Source organism: Crocodylus siamensis, chromosome 2, assembly GCF_052110815.1.
Source record: "Crocodylus siamensis isolate JL-2025a chromosome 2, ASM5211081v1, whole genome shotgun sequence".
Classification (NCBI taxonomy): Eukaryota; Metazoa; Chordata; order Crocodylia; family Crocodylidae; genus Crocodylus; species Crocodylus siamensis.
Genome location: NC_143396.1, coordinates 97,758,000 through 97,777,503, shown reverse-complemented (window position 1 = coordinate 97,777,503; position 19,504 = coordinate 97,758,000). Strand labels below are relative to the sequence as shown.

Genomic DNA, 19,504 nt, shown 5'->3' with positions numbered 1-19,504 from the left:
TGGAGAGTGAATAAATGACCTTGGGCTCTATTAACTAGATATTAAAATGTCAATGCTAATTTTGATTCGGGTAGAGACCATGTACTAGATCCAATAAAAGACATAATGGTCTAAAGTCTAAATGCCAAAACCCAGGTCTCTCCTCTATGTAAGTGCCCAGACAGTCCGTATGTGTTATGAGCTTTGAGCTCACACCAGCTGGTCATCATAGGGTCTACCTGGAGCCCCTACTTCCATGCAGCTCTGGAACCTGTTGTGAGCACTACTGCTGTTCATCCTCCACCTCCCACTTCCCCACCTCTTTCCCCTTCCCTCAGCTGAATTCAGAAGCAGGAGATAAGAGGGGATGAGCAGGAGCAGCACTCACCTCCCAAGCTCGAGAGATGCATGAAAGCAGAGACTGAGAGCTGCTGCTGCTCATTAGGCCTGTGTGAAGCAGCTAATATTTGCTTCGGATTCAGATTTGGCCAATTTGGGGGAAAGTGTTTTGATTTGGTGATTCAAATCACTGTCCCAAATTGATTTGACCAATTCTGATTCAGCTGCCGTGGGGCTGGGGGATGGGACCTGGTGGTGGTCTCCCCATGGTCTCCCCCCTCTTCTCTCGCCCCCTCCCCCTACTTACAGTACATAGTCTGGGTCCAGCTCCCTGTGGTGGAGCACAGGGACTGCCCAGATTTCTAAAGCTCCCCAAATCTTTTCCGAATTGATTCGGAAATCTTTGAATTGACTTGGACGTTTTTATTGGTCTCCTGATTTGATTTGGATTCAGAGATTTGGCTGCTGAATTGGGCCAAATCTCCTCCAAATCTAATCAGCACCCGAAGCTTCACACAGCCCTACTGCTCATGCCCTTTTCCCCTGCTGCTGAATTCAGCAGAAGGTGGTGTGGCCAGAGGCCCCTTGCCACAGTCTTGGAACCACCAATACAGATGCATATGCAGCAGAAAATAAAACACAGGATATCCCCCATTCTTTCATATCCATCTCATCCAGTAATAGTGGCCAGCAGCAGATAACTCAGAGGAAAGGGGAAGAGACCCACAACAGGCAAATGTATAATATGTTCCCTGCACGAGGACATTTATCAGTTTCTAATAATGAGAGATTAGATGAAACCCAGAGAAAGATCTAATTAAAAAAAAGGAACTAAAATAATTTGACATAGAATATGTATTAACTTAAAACCAAACACTGGAAAGAAAAGAGAAATAAAAAGACACAAGTGAGACCTGGGAAACATATCTTTTGTTCTGCATTGCTTACAAAGAAAATTAGAAACTTTATTTTTTTTTCTTGCTCTCTATTTTTCTGTTGCTGGTCTGTGCAGTACACTGTGCCTCTGTCATACTGCACATCTGTTGTATATTGCAAGTTGAATCCAAGATTTATTACTGCTGACTTTCAACACACAATATTTCAATTCCTTTAAATGTTCCTATTCTGGTGGTATCATATCACACAGCTGTGTGATCGCAAGGGGTGTGAAATTAAATAAAATGTATTCCCTGGAAAATCTTTTTAATAGAGCTTTTGCAGCTTGGGAAGGAACTGATAAAATAACATTCTCATCTGATGTATGAAACAATATTTTGTTTCCTTGGATACTCTTCCCTCCCTCTTTCCAGTCCTTTAGCTGGGGTTTAAGTAGCCAGATGTCTCTTCTCCCACTACCTAGCATGTGTTCTAAAAACCGACAATTTATGATAGAGATAGAGAAATGGACCTGAGAATGAGAACCTGCCCACTAGTTCAGGACAAAGGAAGAAAAGGGAGGATCCCAGTGAACACTATGCCTAGTGAGAGAGCACTCCATCTCTGTTACTAGCTCAACTCCAAACACCTTTGAAAAAGCCACTAATCACTTAATCTGAGAGCCATTATGCTGCCCATGGGTTTGTCTTTAAAGGGCCCAGCCCACAAATCCTAGTTTACATCTCTCTCTTCTCAGCCCCTCTAGCCTCTGCCCCTCCACCTCGCTTTCCCCTAGGTTCAGTAACAGGGTAAGGGTTCCTTATTATACCCTGTTACTTATAAATTCAAACAAGTTATTCAATAGCATGAATGTGTAACTTATATCCATATGTTCAATATGACAACACCAAGCAATTTTTCTTTGTATAGTATTATTGGTGTACCTGGTACTCAGAGTTTGATTGGTGATTGTATCACTTGAATAACCACGTATCACTGAACAGGATTCACATTCTGATTTATGGGAAAGTGAAATATAGAGTAGTAGTTTTCAAGCATCCTAAAAATCACAGGGCCCTTTCATATCACTTCTGCTGCTGCAAACCTCCAATCACTGCCTCCACAGGTCGTGTGAGCTGACATGGAGCCAGGGGACCCAGCCTGGCAATGGCAGCACGCTACCTCCCAGCCACCTCTGCCAGTAGACCCAATCTCTTTGCAGAACCCCTGATACCCTATTGCAGAAGCCCAGAATTCCACAGAACACAGTTTAAAACCACCAATATAGAGCTTATGACTGCTTATGGACATAAAAAGCCCCCCTCAAAAACAGCACTTTAAACTCGGTTCACCCCTGCAACAATTCCAGCATATGCCCAGATGAGGCATTGCATTAGTTTGACCTGGGTCACCCAAATTCTGTATAGATCGGGTGCTTCAGCAAGGCTTTTTTGACACTTTTGTCTAATAGTTGATACAATCAGCCCCTCTGAAATGCCCAATCTATACAAAGCACATTTTTGTTTTCTCACATCTGTCAGCAGCTGCCAACGAGTCTTCATCTGTCTCCTTAACACCAGTCAACACCAAGTTCTTCAGGCTATTAAAAAGCCACCCCTCAACCTCCACCAACTAAACTAGCACTTGGAAGCTTCTGCTCCACAAATACAAATCCCAATTAGACAAAAATGAATATCAATTAGTTCTCTGAGTACTAGTGTTTTTATCCACTGTGGGCCAGCTTTGGGGGGGAAATTATCAATGGCAAAAGTGTAGGTCAGTTGCCTAATTTCTACTGACTTTCAAGAATTAGGTATATTGACTGCGACTTGAGCCTTTGAAAAATCTTTCTACTAAAAGTCAATGCAATTGGAAAGACTTAAAGTCCAAGAGCCTAGCCTAAAAAAGACACTAATGCACCTAGAAATGTCACTATATATCAGGACCCAGGGAGTTAAATCTAGGCCTTTCACCAAGCAGAGAATTAAAAGTGATGTCAGAACAATGATGTCTGATTAATCCTGTCTAACAGTTTGTACTAACATCTGATTAACATGAAGGTTCTTTAATTATTCACATTCAAACATCTGACAGTGTCTCACACTTCTGTTGAGTCTGCTTTAATCATGAAGCAGACCATAGAGAGCTGCTGTTTTCCAAAATAAATGTTGCTTAACTAACAGCTGAGCCCCATCCAATGTCAGCTTCATCAACTATAGTACTTTTCAAATTATCAAATGAAGTCGAGGGCAGAAAAGTTGCAAAGGGTAAAAAATAGCAAGCACTGAGTAGGGGTATGTATAGAAAAGAGAACAGAGATTGAACTAGGGTTGTATGACCTAAAATTCAGCTCTGTGTTCTTCCATGGCAGGAGCATTGGTTGGGGTAGTATATATGCTTGTAGCCACATTCTTTCACACAGTCCCACAACTTGCTCATTCGTACAACAGATGAACCTAAAAGAGTACTTTGTGCTCAAATGCTTGTTTACATTCTCCCCTGAACCAGGCACTTGAGCCAATAAAAGATATCACCAAAAAATGCTTTTTGTGCGTTTCTTGGACCATCACTCCAGTGCTACCACAAGATGAACTTATTCAGTGTGGAAATGAGCCACATTTGAAATAGACCTTCCATTTCAGATGTAAGAAATGACATCACAACATTTGTCACCTGGATAGGGGGGTTGGATAAGACCACAGTTCAAGGACTGAACAATAATAAATGAGCAGATGAAAAAGTTCTGGGGTAGGAGAGTTCTTGTGAAATTGTCATTCATCAGTTTATCTTCGTTAAGTAGGGGGAGGGGCTATATTTCTATTTTCAGAGACTTAAATGCATAACAGCGATAAATGATAATGTATTTAACCTGTATACCAGTAATATTCTGATGCTGCAAAATGCATTGTTAGAAGGGAAGATGCCAGAGGTCATTCTGGAGGAAAAATGGTCTTCAAAATGTGTGGATCATACTAAAGGTCAAGTACAAAAAGAAAGTTAGCATTTTAAATTGCTACCTTAGTTACTCTGTAGGAAATGCCCACTTTGAGTCTTGGCAAATTCTGGCAGCTGTGCATAAATTACTGGACTGAATATTTAAGAATCCTTATTTTAAAAAAATACACATATTTTAACAAAGATCAAACACTGTGCTTAAGGTGATCTGTGCTGCTCAATCCCTGCTAATACTAAATCTGTGTGCTCTAGTTTTGTAGCCAAACTAGGTCATTCAGCAACTGGAGAAACTCCTCTGAGTAATGGAACACCTTCCTATGTACAAATGAGAGATCAGTGTAGCATACCTTACAGTCAGTGACTATTACAGTCAAATAATGATGGGTTCTTTTATTAATAAATAGATAGTCGGTCAAAAGTAATATAAAGTGATGGGTATTGTTTCTTTAGTTAACTGCAAGAGGCAAGGATTTGCAGGGTGGGGGGGAAGGGTTATATCTTTTATTGGACCAACTATAGAGAAAGTTAGACAACTTTTGAATATAAAGCATTATTCTTCAAGTCTTGAAGCAGATACTGGGGAAATTCCCATGCCAGATCAATCCTTCAATTACTTTTAAATACTGAAAATGCCAGATTTTTTTTTTGTGATGGATGCCAACTCATGTGGCAATTTCAAGCATAATAGAAACATGAATTTAAGATATGGGTGGCTAGATTCCTACCTGATATAAACTGATGTTGCGCTATGGCAGATCTGACATAAAGAACACAATTATCAAACACAAACACCTGAGGAAAACATCTCAGGGCCCCACATAGATGTTTTTTCATATTTAGACAATAAGGTGCTTTTTTTTTTGCATCTAAATGCAATTCATACACCTTTTTACAGCGATAAAGAACTTCCCCCAAAATGTATAACTGACTTACGAAGTTGAAGCGTTCAGTACATTCCACTATCAGGACTTTGTAATAACAGGGTTACAGATTAAGTGTTTGGTTATCACTGTATGGAATATCTGTTGCATTATCTGTTGCTAAAAGTTGTTCTACGCTCTGCCCCTTGCTTGCAATAAGCCACCAATAGAAGTCAGATAGGGTGCTGGATTGGGGTCTGTGAAAGTTAATGACAGTAATTCTGTATTCCTTCATATTACTAATGAAAGTATTTTTATACAGATTAAAATTGTCATGGTCACCCTCCATTGCAGTAATGAGTTCTCTTCTTTGTCTTCCATTGGTATTAGCCCTGGTACTGTGAATATCATCTCATTTGTGGACTGCAAGCAAACTGTGTGATAGAAAGAATAGTTGTAGTGATTAGAACAGACCTGTCATTGATTTCACCTGAGCCATACATCAATCTCAAAATGTAAAGAAATATCCTTCTCCCATTAGTTGCTTAATTCAAAGGTAATATTGAAAGGTGCTAGGTATCAAAAAATATGTACCAGAAACTAACCTTGCTAATTATGGTAAATGCCTTTAAAAACACTGACAGTCACTTTAATGGGCAGTAGAATCAATCTGCTGTGCATTAGTGTCACCAAAAAGATGTGCACTGTGCACCAGCACCAGTTACAGCACACTCAGTATCTGTTATTACAGGTACTAAACTTAATGTGCCATTAATGCACTGTAATTGCAAATTTACTTTGCGTCGGTCTTTCATCAGTCCCATGGGATGCCCATGCCTGCTACAGGACAGGGAGGTCTGGGTGAGGGAGATCCCCTGCCCTCCATCAATGCTGACCTCGTGAAGGAACACCTTGAGAGGCTAGATACATTCAAGTCAGCTGGCCCTGACAATATACACCCCAGGGTACTCAAGGAGCTGGTAAGCATCATAGCCCAGCCTTTGGCACGGATCTGTGAAAACTTCTGGCACTCTGGTGTACTGCCCAAAGACTGGAAGAAGGCCAATGTGGTGCCGATCTTCAAGAAAGGGAGGAAAGTGGATCCGGCTAACTATAGGCCCATCAGCCTGACTTCTATCCTGGGGGAGATCTTAGAAAAGTTTATTAAAGAGGCCGTCCTTAATTGACTGGCCGACGCCAACATCCTAAGGGATAGCCAGCATGGGTTTGTTGCGGGTAGGTCTTGCTTGACCAATCTCATTTCCTTCTATGACCAGGTGACCTATCACCTGGACGAGGGAGAAGAGATTGATGTCATATATCTTGACTTCAAAAAAGCCTTTGATCTGGTATCCCATGTTCACCTCTTGGAGAAACTGGTCAATTGTGGCCTTGGGTCCACCACAATCCACTGGCTGGGAAATTGGCTCTGTGGTCAGACACAGAGGGTGGTAATTGATGGAAGTCAATCATCATGGTGCCCTGTGACCAGTGGGGTCCCCCAAGGCTCTGTCCTTGGACCCATATTGTTCAACATCTTCATTAATGATGTGGACATTGGAGTCAGAAGCGTACTGGCCAGTGACACCAAACTTTGGGCTAAAGCATCTACACTAGAAGACAGGCAGGTGATCCAAGCTGACCTGGACAGGCTCAGCAGATGAGAGCCTGATGGTGTTTAACACCGAAAAATGCAAGGTTCTCCACCTTGGGAGGAAAAACCTGCAGCATCCTTATAGGCTGGGCAGTGTTATGCTGACTAGGACTACGGAAGAAAGAGGCTTGGGGGTCATCATAGACCACAAAATGAACATGAGCCTGCAATGTGATGCTGTGGCTAGTAAAGCGACCAAAATGCTGGCTTGTATCCATAGATGCTTCTCAAGCAAATCCTGGGACGTCATTCTCCCCTTGTACTCAGCCTTGGTGAGGCCACAGCTGGAGTACTGCGTCCAGTTTTGGGCTCCACAATTCAAAAAGGATGTGGAGAAGCTTGAGAGAGTCCAGAGAAGAGCCACACGCATGATCAGAGGTCAGGAAAGCAGACCTTACGACGACAGGCTGAGAGCCATGGGGCTCTTTAGCCTGGAAAAGCGCAGGCTAAGGGGGATCTGATGGCCACCTACAAGTTTATCAGGAGTGACCACCAGGATCTGGGGGAACGTTTGTTCACCAGAGCGTCCCAAGGGATGACGAGGTTGAATGGTCACAAACTCCTGCAAGACCGTTTCAGGCTGGACATAAGGAAGAATTTCTTTACTGTCTGAGCCCTCAAGGTCTGGAACAGTCTGCCAGTGGAGGTGGTTCAAGCACCTACATTGAACACCTTCAAGAGCAAATTGGATGCTTATCTTGCTGGGATCCTATGACCCCAGCTGACTTCCTGCCCTTTGGGTGGGGGGCTGGACTCAATGATCTTTTGAGGTCCCTTCCAACCATAATGTCTATGAAATCTATGAAATGTGTAGACATGCCCATTGAATATTGCCATTGCCTCTAATCTTCATTGAGCACAGCCTGCTCCAGCTTATGCAAAAGTCAGGTGCTGCTGGCACAGTTTGGGTGTCTCCTGCATCTTCTCCTTATGTCCTCTGGAGTATGAGATACATCCTAAAAAAGGAGGAACAGACCACTCATCCTGTCCTGAATTCTGTGTCTACATTCCTTCATGGTTTTTATGCAGGCCACATACTGAAGCATGGAAAACTTTTGCACATTCTCCCCACTACACATTTCCTTAAAGTCTAAGCAAAATCCAGCCTGTTTCTTAGCAATACAAATTAGCCCATGATGCAATGTGCAATGGCTAGACTGATTCCAGTACTAGCCATGTTTAATTAAAACTAGGTTGGGTAGTACCCATGGTATACTGCAGTCTTCAGTGTAGAAGCGACTCTCCATCAGCAATAAACATGAAAAACAATATAAAACCCACCACACACACATCATAGCTTCTACAGATAATCTTGTCAATGTTTCAAATGCCAGCATAAAATATTACTGCCTTTACCCTGTGTATCTTAATGTTGATACCAGTCTCTGCAGCTGGCCAGAAAACAAGAATTCCATTTTGAAAAAAATGAGGTCTTGAAATTTGAGGGGTTTATGTATTTATTTCTGTTTTGCTTTGGAATAAAACCAAAGTCCTTCTGGCATATTTTGAGGTGAAAAAAAAGACTTGAGAGAGACCTCAATCCACAATGGTCTATGGTTTAAGGGCACTCACCGAAGCAACAAAGATTCAAGTCCCTGCTTAAACTGAGAAGAGGGGGGAATTTTACTAAAGTCTTCAGCACCTCAGGCTATTCTGTGCTTTGTTTCCCTGGCCAAACATTCCACCCAGGAGTTGAGAAGCTCTCCACAAACATAGGAAAAAGTTTTACTTTTCAGGAATTGGCATTTCTGATGAAAAAGATTTTCTTGAAATTTCCTGACTAGCTCTAGCGTTTACACATTTCTAAACAATGGCAAAAGAGCTGAATTCTGACTTTTCATAATCTAGTGAAGGAATATCTGTAAGACATGGAATTAATGGCAGAGTAGACGATTAATTGACTTTCTGTCACATATTTCTCCTGTGTTCCTGCTTTTAGAGAGCCATGAATTCTAGTTTTATCAAGAAAATTCAGTTCTCAACAGTGAAGATAGAGGAACATGCAGGTGAAAAATGTGTGATAGTAAAGCAAACACAATGGACCAGATCTTCAGCTGGTGTAAATTGGTGGAGCTCCAGTTAAATCAAGCCAATGAAGTTCAGGCCATTTGGTCCATTTTTAAATTTTATCTAAACCTAACTAATTAACCCCTTCCTAATGAATATTATTCTGTAAATGTTAAGAATTAATCAGGCCTTTACCCACGTTGGCTACAGCAATGTAGCTAAGGAGGTGACATGGGGATCAGACTTGGGTGCTGAGTTTGAGGGGTGACAAAAATAGCAGCCATTCCTACCGCCAGCAGTGCAGCCACTGATGCTGCCCTGTGGGCCACCACTGCCCAGGGAGCACAAGTGCTCAAGTATTGGCTTAGTGTATTGGTTAAAAGCTTTCCCAGATAACATATCTGATCGTGATTGAAGCAACTTGGCTATTTGTACGTCTTCACTCACACCTGCTCTGCGAATCTTTCCCAAAGGATTGCCAAGAAACAAAGTAGCAGAATACAGCCTTCACTGAACAAAGATGTGAAAATGAATCAAGTTTTTCTTTGAACCATGTGTAAATTAAATTATACTAGACCTATATGCACTGCAATACTGCTTACCAAAAGCTATTTTTCATTTTCTATGTTTTGCTCTATTTCTGCCCATCTGTTTGTAGATTAATTTAGATTAACTGCCAGCTGAATTGTAAACCATGTTGTTGAATAAGTATTGTGAACAGGAACTTTCTAGTGTTGCAAAAGAAGCTTGTAATTTAATTTACTGTCATTTACTTTAATTTTGTTAGATCATGTACTGCGCTCTTTTGGAAATCTTTAAAATGTGCTAGTCTAAACAACTTCTGGCTCCTGCTACAAGTTACATATATTACAGAATTAACTGGTTAATTATGCAATAAATTTAGACTGGCCACAGAAGCAAAATAATTATCACATGATAAAACTGACTGTCCAGCTATAAAAACAGCCAACTAGCTATGAAGTTAGTACTTGAAAATGTGTAACAACTTTATAGGTGGTTTCTATCCAGCTTTAATTTGAACAAGGCCCTGTGTATCTCAGTTGTAGAGCTTGTCTGTATAGGACAAAAACTCAGAATAGCCATTGTGGAAAAACTGTTGCTGAGAAGCTTCCGAAGTTAAACCAGACAAAGGAATTCTTCATGTGAAGTAAGACTGTCCACATAAGGAGTTAGTGAGGAATAACTTGTGATTTTAATCCACACGCTAGCTATTTTGCAACTTTCCTATGGTATGAAACCTGTACAGTGCTAAGGGTAATTTAGATATGTGGGATTTTAGGTAAATAAAGACAGGACATCGTTAGTAGATATAAATGACTGTACATACTCTGTTCCAAGATAAGGTTTCCCCCCACCCTGCCATTGAACATGGGGGGAAGAGGGGAGCGCTCCTTATCTTGGAACCAAGTACAAAGTGGCAGTGGAAGGCAGCTGCTTTGGTTCCGGCTCCAGCTCCGGCACTGGCTCCAGCTCTGACCCAAAGTCAAGAAAAGAGCCACAGTTGCTGCCTGCCACCCCCCCCCCAGCTGCCTCTGCACACCCTGCTTCCACCCCTCCTTACCACAGCCTTAGGCCCCACCCCAGTTTTCCCCATCTCCCCTGCACCACTTCTGCCCCCCTGCCACGTTAGCCTAGAGACCCTGCCCCTATTTCTCCATCTCCACTCCCCTCACAACTGACCCTTGCTTTGTGCCTGCCGGCTCCATCCCCCACTGCAGGCTGGGTCAAGGAGCAGGCCTCCAGCCCAGCTCCATAGCAGCAGTGCAACTCCATGCTGCTGCTATGGGGTTGGGATGGAGCTGTGCTCCGTGCCCTGGGCTGCAGTGGAGATGGAGCCTGCCACTACAGTGCAAGGGTAAGGGCCCCTGTGGGTGAGGGGTGGATCAGGACGATGGCAAGGGCTCATGGGGAGAGGGGGCGACAGGAGGCGGCGGGGGGGGCCTTAAGCTGCATGGGGGATGCAAAAGCAGCATTGGGAGGAGACAGGGGAAGGGCCCCAGGCTGTGGGGGAGCAGGCACAAATGGGAGTAAGTAGGGGGAGCAGGCAACTTGCCTCTTGCTGCCTGCCCCCTACTTACTCCAATCTGTAGGGGGAAGATAGTGTGAAGGCAGTGGTTCGGTGGGCAGCTTGCACCTTGCTGCCTGTCCGACCACTGCCCTCCCACCACCTGACCCTTACCACCTGTCTCCCCTACCAGGTGGGGGGATGCAAATTTAACATGGCCCTCCAATAATTTGATTCTATGCCTGGAAAATTATAACACATTTATAAATTGTCCATTTATAGGATCTGATTTGGGGGGGTCATCTTAGATTTGGGTAATACAGTTCAACTAAGTTATTTTGCCTTTCAGCAATTAAAGAGCTGACTAATTATATTTGGAATCAAAACAGAGTTAGACTTCTTCTAGTGTTCTTGAGGAATATAGTCAACTTGAAAATGATTTAGGAATATAACTTCCATTGGCAGTTTTTGATTTAACAATTAGCTATAGAAATATTTTTTCAAGGTGAAAAATAGTGAAACTCACTATACACAAGGGGTTCAAAATAATCAAAATATAGTGAAAAATCAGATTTATCCTACACACCTTTTCAGTAATTATTTCACTTACAACCGTAAGAAATAAAAAAATTTCCAGCACATTTTAAACAAGGCAAAATCAGTGTAAAACTTATGTATTAAGTTCACCATTAGAGGGTGAATCAGAGATGACACGTAGATTTTTGGCACTTTCTATTTAAACAGAAACACTTTAATGGTTTGAATTGATGCGTATTGATATATTTACCTTAGTAATGAAAATGTCAGGTTATCTTTTTGTTTGTTTGTTTTTAAGAGGGTATTTTGGGGGGTTTGTTTTCTGAGGGGAGGGGATTACTTTTTGCTGGTTTGTTTGTTTTTGAAACCATACAGATTAATAGATTCATTGATTTTAAGACTGGAAGGGACCTTGGAAGATCATCGGGTCCAGCCCCCTGCACTAGGCAGAAAAGACAGGTGGGGTCAGGTGACCCCAGCAAGGTGACCATCCAGTCTCCTCTTGAAGATTTCCAGGGTTTGTGATTGCACCACCTCCAGCGGGAGCTTATTTCACAGTCTGGGCACCTTAACTGTGGAGAAGCTTTTCCTATTTCTGAGCCTGAAATGGTCTTCCAGAAGTTTGTGGCCATTACTCCTGGTTTTCCCTAAGGGTGCCCTGGTGAACAGTTGTTCATTGAACCCTTGATGTACTCCCTTGATGTAGTGGTAAACTGCTGAGCCCCCTCTCAGCCTTCTCTTTTTTAGGCTGAAGAGTCCCATGTCCCTCATCCTTTCCTCGTATGGCTTGCCATGCAAGTCTCTGATCATACAGGTAGTTCTTCTTCCGACTCTCTCAAGCTTTTTCACGTCCTTGTTAAAGCGCAGTGCCCAGAACTGGACTCAGCTGCCGTCTCACCAATGCTGAGTAAAGTGAAAGAATCACTTCCTTGGTTTTGCTTGAGATGCATTGATTGATGCATGCCAGTGTTGTTTGCCCTGTTGGCTTCAGCATCGCACTGATGGCTCACATTCATATTGTGCTCTGTTATTACACCTAGGTCCCTTTCATTTGTGGTGCTGGTCAGCTTGGCTCTGCCAGGCCGGTAGGTGTGTTGAGGATTGTTTGTCCACAGGTGGAGCATTTTACATTTCTCGATGTTGAACTTCATCTGGTTTTGATCTGCCCAACTTATTAGCCTGTCTAGGTCTGCCTGTATCTGCAGCCTATATTTAAGCGTGACCACACTTCCCCATAACTTGGTGTCATACATGAACTTGGCCAATGAGCTTTTCACCCTCACATCCAAATCATTGATAAAGACACTGGTAAATAACTGGACCAAGCACTGACCCCTGTGGAACACTGCTGGACACTTCTCACCAGGACAACACAGATCCATTCATTAGAACTCTCTGGGTCCTATCCCTGCAGCCAGCTTCCTACCCACCTAAGTGTCGAGCAGTTAAGCCTGCAATCCTTCAATTTTCCTTTGAGAATATCATGGGATACCAGATCAAAGGCCTTTCGGAAGTCAAGCATCAAATATGCGATACATATTTTTGTATATAGATTTTAGAGTTCTCATTCTGACTAGAGAAAAGTACCTTCTTTTTTTCTTTCTTTCTTTTTGACACAGATAAACAGAGACAGTGAGTGATGACTCTTTGGGATAAGGTGGAAAGACTCCATTGGCTTTTCACCTTTAAAAAAAATTACACAAAAAGAACGAAAAGCAAGTCAGTAAATAACATAGCAATTTGAAGAAAGACTTTGGATTCAGTATCCATTGCCTGCGGCTATGCTGCTTTGTTCAGCACTTAAATACACACACACACACACACACACACACACACTCACACTCAATGCTATTGTAAGACTTTGTCGGGACGACCTGATTCATGCTTTCAAACAGCTTGTATGCTGCTGAATCTATCAGCTGTAACCAGGGCCAAGTCAGTGTAGTAACCAAGTGCCTGTTCAGCACTTAAACACTCTCTCTCTCTCTCTCTCTCTCTCTCTCTCTCTCTCTCTCAATGCTATTGTTAGACTTTGTCAGGACAACCTGATTCATGCTTTCAAACAGCTTGTATGCTGCTGATTCTATCAGCTGTAACTCTAGTTGTATGATGGCTTTAAAGGGATACAGTTTCACAATAAGTGTATTATTTACATTTTGCACAATATTTATTTCAGCTTAAATTATATTGGTAGTTTATGGGCACTTTTACAGAGGTTTAGTAGCCATATAGCACAATATTAAGTAGTTACTGAAGAGGTACCAGAAGGTGTTTGGGATACTAACTGTCTACCTGGAAGACTTTCATGGGGCTATTCTTTTATCGCCCTCTCTTGTTCAAGGTGTGTTTGACGCCTGCTACATACAGAAACCCTATATTCTTTTGTATTAGCACAGCTCTTTAGTACAACTGGGCCCTGATTCTGAGTAAGGTTTCTAGGTACTGTGACTATAAAAATGTATTTATAACCCATGGTCCTTCCAGTGTGTGTTGTGGTACCTTAAGAGACACAAAGCTGCGTATAAGATGTGGATAATGCCGTGTAGTGCCTTCTCCAGACTATTTGCCTTCCCCATTTTATTTGTCAGAATTGCAGTGTTGGTTCCTCTGTGCATGGAACTAGCCTTCTGCTCCCATTAGACATACCCAAACACTTTTAAATGTTGTGACTCAAAATTTTTGATACGCCAAAAATTTAAAAAATTGCACTATTATGTTGACCCAAAATGATTGTTATTTACAATATTTTCATGCACTCAAAAACCAATCACTTGCCCAGCCCCCACCAGGATTATACATTATTCAAATGTATTCATTGGGGGGTGCAGCAAGGGATTGGAGATGCTCCATTCACCAGGGCACCTCTTGGGGGTAACAAGGAACAATGGTCACAAACTGACAGAGAGCAGATTTAGGCTAGATATCAGGAAAAACTTCTTCATGTTAAGGGTGGCCGAAATGGGCTTCCAAGGGAAGTGGTGCTCTCCCCTACCTTGGGGGTCTTCAAGAGAAGGCTGGATGGCATCTCACTGCAGTTATCTGACACCAGCACTCTTTCCTGCCTAGGCAGGGGGCGGACTCGATGATCTGTTGAGGTCCCTTCGACCCTAGCATCTATGAATCTATGAATTCTGAGTATGATTGGCCTTGCTTGGTTTATTTTGCCTAACACTATAGTGCTTTATCTCCACCGTGTTTTTACAGTGCAATAGCTAAGATGCATGAGTTATTCTGTGATTTAAAAAATGTTTTTGCTCTGAAAGCAGACTCTAAATTGGCTTCAGTTTGTTTCTTGGTGACACTGGGCGTGTCTACAAGAGATGCTTTACTGGAGATTAATGTAAATTACTGCACAGTAAGCATCACCGTCTACACATGCAGATGCTTACTGCAGTTATTTGCTCTAATTCCAAGTGAATTTGTTACCTGTACATAAAAATAGGAAATTTACTCGTGATTAGTTACCGCACAGTACAGCATGTGTAGATGGTCAGCCAGGCAGCAGGGGATCAGATCATTCCCTGTCCCAGGAAGGTGCCTACTGCTGGGGCAGGCTCTGCCACCAGAGCCCAGGTGGGGACAATGTCCTCGGGCCCCAGCAGCAGAGAACTCCCAGTCCTCACTCCCTGATCATGGAGCAAGGGCTGGGAGGTCTCTGCTTAGGGAGAGTTCTCCACCCAGCCTGGCGCTGGCTGGGACCTGCACCTGACTGGCACAGTTCCCAGCCAGCCTTGGGCTGTACAGGAAGTCTGCACATGCAACCTGGAGGTAGCTGGGGACAGTCCCATTTTGGGCAGTTCCTAGCCAGCTCCAGGCTCCACATGCAGACTTCCCCATACAGCCAGGGGCTGGCCAGGAACTGTTCCAGTCAGGGACAGGTCCCAGTCCCACAGATTTTTCCCATCCCCATGCTAGGGTGACCATTCATCCAGTTTTATAGAGGACAACCTGGTTTTCTGCTACTCTGTCCTCTGTCCTATTTATAAGAAACCGGACGCCTTTATGTCAGACTGGTGGAAGTCTGCAGAGAAAAATAGAGAACATAAAGGCATCTGGTTTCATATCAGTAGGACAGAGTAGCAGAAAATCAGTCTATCCTCTATAAAACCAGAAGAATGGCCACCCCACCCCATGCCTCAGTTGGGCGATCAAGACAGGCACTTGGAACAAGCTGCAGGGGAGGGGCAGGTTCCATCCCGCTGTTCCAATCTGCCGGTGGGGCAGGCAGAAATGAGCTCATTGCTAATGGAGTGAGAAAATGGAGACTCCTTCCTTTCATCATTTAAGTTCTTTATTGAAATAACTTTTTCTCTTTTTTATTCATTGTAAGGAACTTGACAGTTTCAAATTCCTTCTCTATTGTCTATTGTGTACAGAATATTCTTTCTAGCTTTACAAATATGGAGGAGGGGTGTAAAATCGGAGAAGAAGAACAGATTTTTCACAGTGCAGTCTGTTCTCATCAGCCTCTTGCTCACCTCTGTAATGTCTTATGCATAGGGACCTACCTAAATTGTGGTGAGACAAAGGGATTTTCATGGGTTGCTCTTAGCACGCGAAGCCAACTTCATGGTCTTTTTGTGGTAAGTCCCCCCCGTATCACTAATTGGCCAAGGGGCTCCACCAGCCCCACCCATCATCACTGATTGGCTAAGAGGCAAAAATCATGGCATAATTAAATAGCAAAATCTGCAGAAATATCAAATAAATTACTGCATTATTATAAAACTAAGTATTACATTTAAATCTAAATTAATATATTATGAATATAAACATATATACAATATGCACTGTAACTAATGTCATCATAATTTATCATTAACATTTTACAAAGAGTTTAGTAATACTACATAACGCTAACCTTGAATCAGGATCATGTTAGTTGTTAAACACAGCAGTTGCAGCTGACACCCTCTGTCTCTGCAGTGTGAACACTTATCTGTACATTGAGATCACACGTTCTACATCCACTGAATTGACTGGAATGGTAAGGCAGTGTTTTGTCAAGTTGTAGAGATGTGGAAACCAATCAGAAACAGACTCCCAAAACCCCATCAGAGTGAAAGGCATCTGGCATTGTTTGACAACGTTCATGTAAGCAACACGTTCTTTGTCATGCTCTTTCTGTCATCCAGGGATTGATTTCAGTAGCTGAGAAACTAAGAAAAGATACCTGATTGGGGTAAAAAATGTGAATAGCACTTAAAAAAGGAGTCAGGTGGTAGCTTAAACTGCAGTGGTAGTGAATGATCATAATTGTAGTACTGATTCAACTTCACAGCTATTACCTGGAACAGCTCTTGCCTCTGTTGATTTTCACATTGACAGTTTGAAAGTTGTTGTGATGCCATGTCTTTAACCCAACTTATCAAAATCCATCAGCTTATTTTGTGCTTGGTGGATCAAAGCCTGCCAACTTTCAAACCACGTTAGAAGTTCCACAAATCAGACCACATTTTCCATCACAAACTTACCTTGATCTTCAGTGTTGCCCTGCTTTAACAGATCGCATCGTTTAAGAATGCACTGTATCCCAGGTGTGATTTCAAGCTCCTTGCACACAAATTGCTGGCAGTACTTTGTATTCTTTGCATGGCAGGGAACTTCATTAAACCATGAATTCCACTTTATAAGCACTGGCTCTGGTAGAAGTGACACAGTCATGCAGATCCCTGCTTTGATTGACGATGGACTCCCTGTATGAAAGCTTACGACCTAGACAATATTTGAACATTTTTTAAAAAGAGGAAACCAGGCTATCCACATAAGGAAAATGTGCACACCAGATGTTACTTGGTAAAGAAAGGATGTGTGCATTGCAGGTGACATGAATTGCATTGGACATTATTCCATGCAGCACATTGGCAAAAGCTTTACATATATACATTGCATTATCAGACAGAAGTGCTGAGATCTTGCTAAATTCTAACCTGAAGCTGTAGTTTACAACAGCTTTCCCTACAGCTTGTGCCATGGCAGAAAAATTGATGGATGCAAGGTGAATCGGCTCTGTTTGAAAAACAGGCAGGTTATGGTCTGTCCAGCCCTCAGGTACAAATAAAATGTGCAGAACATAGTTATCTTGGGCATCTGTTGCTTCATTTGCTACAATCAAGACTGATTCATATTCTGCCAGTGCAGATGTTGTAGACTGAACATGCAAAGCAGTTAACTCATGGTAGGTAATCTTGGTGAAGCTTGTTTGCACATAGGAAACTGCCAGCATTTGGCATATGTTTGTTCAAGTTGTACCTTAATTTAGAGTTATCATTTTTTTCCAGAGGCATGTTGGCAGCCATGAATGCCTCCACTAGCATGAACGTAGCCTGTCTTCTTGTCAGACTGCTTTCAGTGGCTGTTTTAAAGTTTGAGGACACAGTAATTTGTTTCTTGCTCTGACCTTCAGCCTCTGCAGCAGCCTTTCACTTTATATGTGATTCTAAGTGCCAATCAATGCTGTTTTTCCTCAACGCATCCAGAGTGATGTTGCATGAGAAACACAACAACTTACCACCATCTGCATGCCTGGTTCCTACAGAGAACTGCTTTACACGATCCTGAGCTGAAATGTATCCAGCTTTCTTGGATTTCACTTCAATCATCGTCATTAGACTGCGGCCTTGTTTCAGCATTGCATCTGGCTTCTTAAAATATGGCACCAAAACTCTTCTGCTTTCCTGACTGACACCTTCACTGAGTCTGTACCACTAGCTCAGCCCCGCAGGAGCTCTCTCTCAAACCACATGCTTATGGCTGCAAGGATTGCTGTGTTTTCTTTGTATTCTGGTATGCTTTTATATTTTTTTGGTTGATTGTGCACAAAATTGTGGGAAACACCATTTTTCCCTGGTGATTGTGGAAATCACCCTTTTTTTTAGTTTCGACAAAAATCATGAAACTGATTTAAATCGGTCCCTAGTTATGCACCCCTGGAGGCATAGCAAGGTGCAGAACAATGCATGGGCTGCATTTGTAATATTGTTGCTTATGGTAGGCAAGGTGGTTGCTCATCCACTGCACACTTGTGCAATACAGTTCAGCTCCTGCCACAATCTGACTCTAACACCTGAGGCGCTTTTGTTTCCCCCTCTGCATGTGAGTTTGTGATCTTTTTTGCTTTTAAATAATGAAGTATGCTATTTTTCACTCAAATAGCATTCAATATACAGATAATAAGCTCCATGAATGACTTGTGCCCCGATGGTTGGGGGGGCATGGTGGTGGCAGGAGCGGAGTGATAGCAGAGGGAGTGGGAGCACGACGGTGGAAAGTGGGGGAGCTCCTGCAGACGCTGCCGATGCTGTTGGCGGTGGGGGGGTGGACTGACAAGTGTCAACCAAGGGTCAGTGGCCACCTGCAGCTGCTGGAGGCAGTGTTGGAGGCGGCCAGTGGGGATCGCGAACTGCCTGCAGACACCGCCGACCCGCAGGCATCGGTGACAGTGTCGGGGGTGCCTTTTTGTAGTGGGTGCACGTGCACCCCCGATGCATCGCCCCTGAAAAGCTCAGAGCCCCAAAACTGGCCACTGGCAACTGGAATGTAACACACCTTAAAAGAGATCTATTTTGAAATGCTGTTACATTTTTAATGGTGTAAAGCTAATCTGGTTCATCTTCTCTGGCTGGCATGGTAGCAAACCTGTATCTGTTGAAAAGAGCTAGTTACAGGCCATTTCTTCTAACCTCTCTTTAATTAATTGCAGTCATTTCTGTAATCTGAAAGGGCCTTCATGCATTGCTTCAGACATTTTTAAAAAATTGACTGCCTCTCTGTGCTATCTTGCTGCAAGAAATATATTTAACAGAACTGCACATTTCTCAAGGGTGAGAGATTTAAGTAAGACAATAAAAATATGAGATCCAAATCTAGGGTTTCTGACTTTGAATCTAGGTCTTCCATTTCCACAACACAAAAGAATACTTAAATTTTGGATCCATGATCCTGATAGTACTTCCAGAGATGTACCTAAGGACTTCTACCCTGTACCAAATCTATATTTTCTAAAAAGAAACCTCAGATTTCCTCTGCTTGACCTCTCTTCTGTTAGAAGCAACATCTGACAATGCCAGTGGCAGTCTTTTTCAATGTAGAATGGCCCCTCTACAGTCTATTTTTATCCATGGGTTTAGCTCTTAATTGTTTGCTATCTTTTACTTAGCTTTTCCTCCTGAAAATAAAATGAAAGGTGTGCTATCACCTTGTACAGGCAAGCCCCACTTAACACTGTTTCATTTAGCGCTATTTCACTATAACACTCATTTTAAATTGATA

The 19,504-nt window shown here is 42.6% G+C and overlaps 1 pseudogene; it reads right to left on the bottom strand.

The window, feature by feature from the left end:
* Positions 1-16,111: 16,111 nt before the first annotated feature.
* LOC149870546 (uncharacterized) lies at positions 16,112-17,558 on the bottom strand (annotated as a pseudogene).
* Between the last annotated feature and the right edge of the window lie 1,946 nt (positions 17,559-19,504).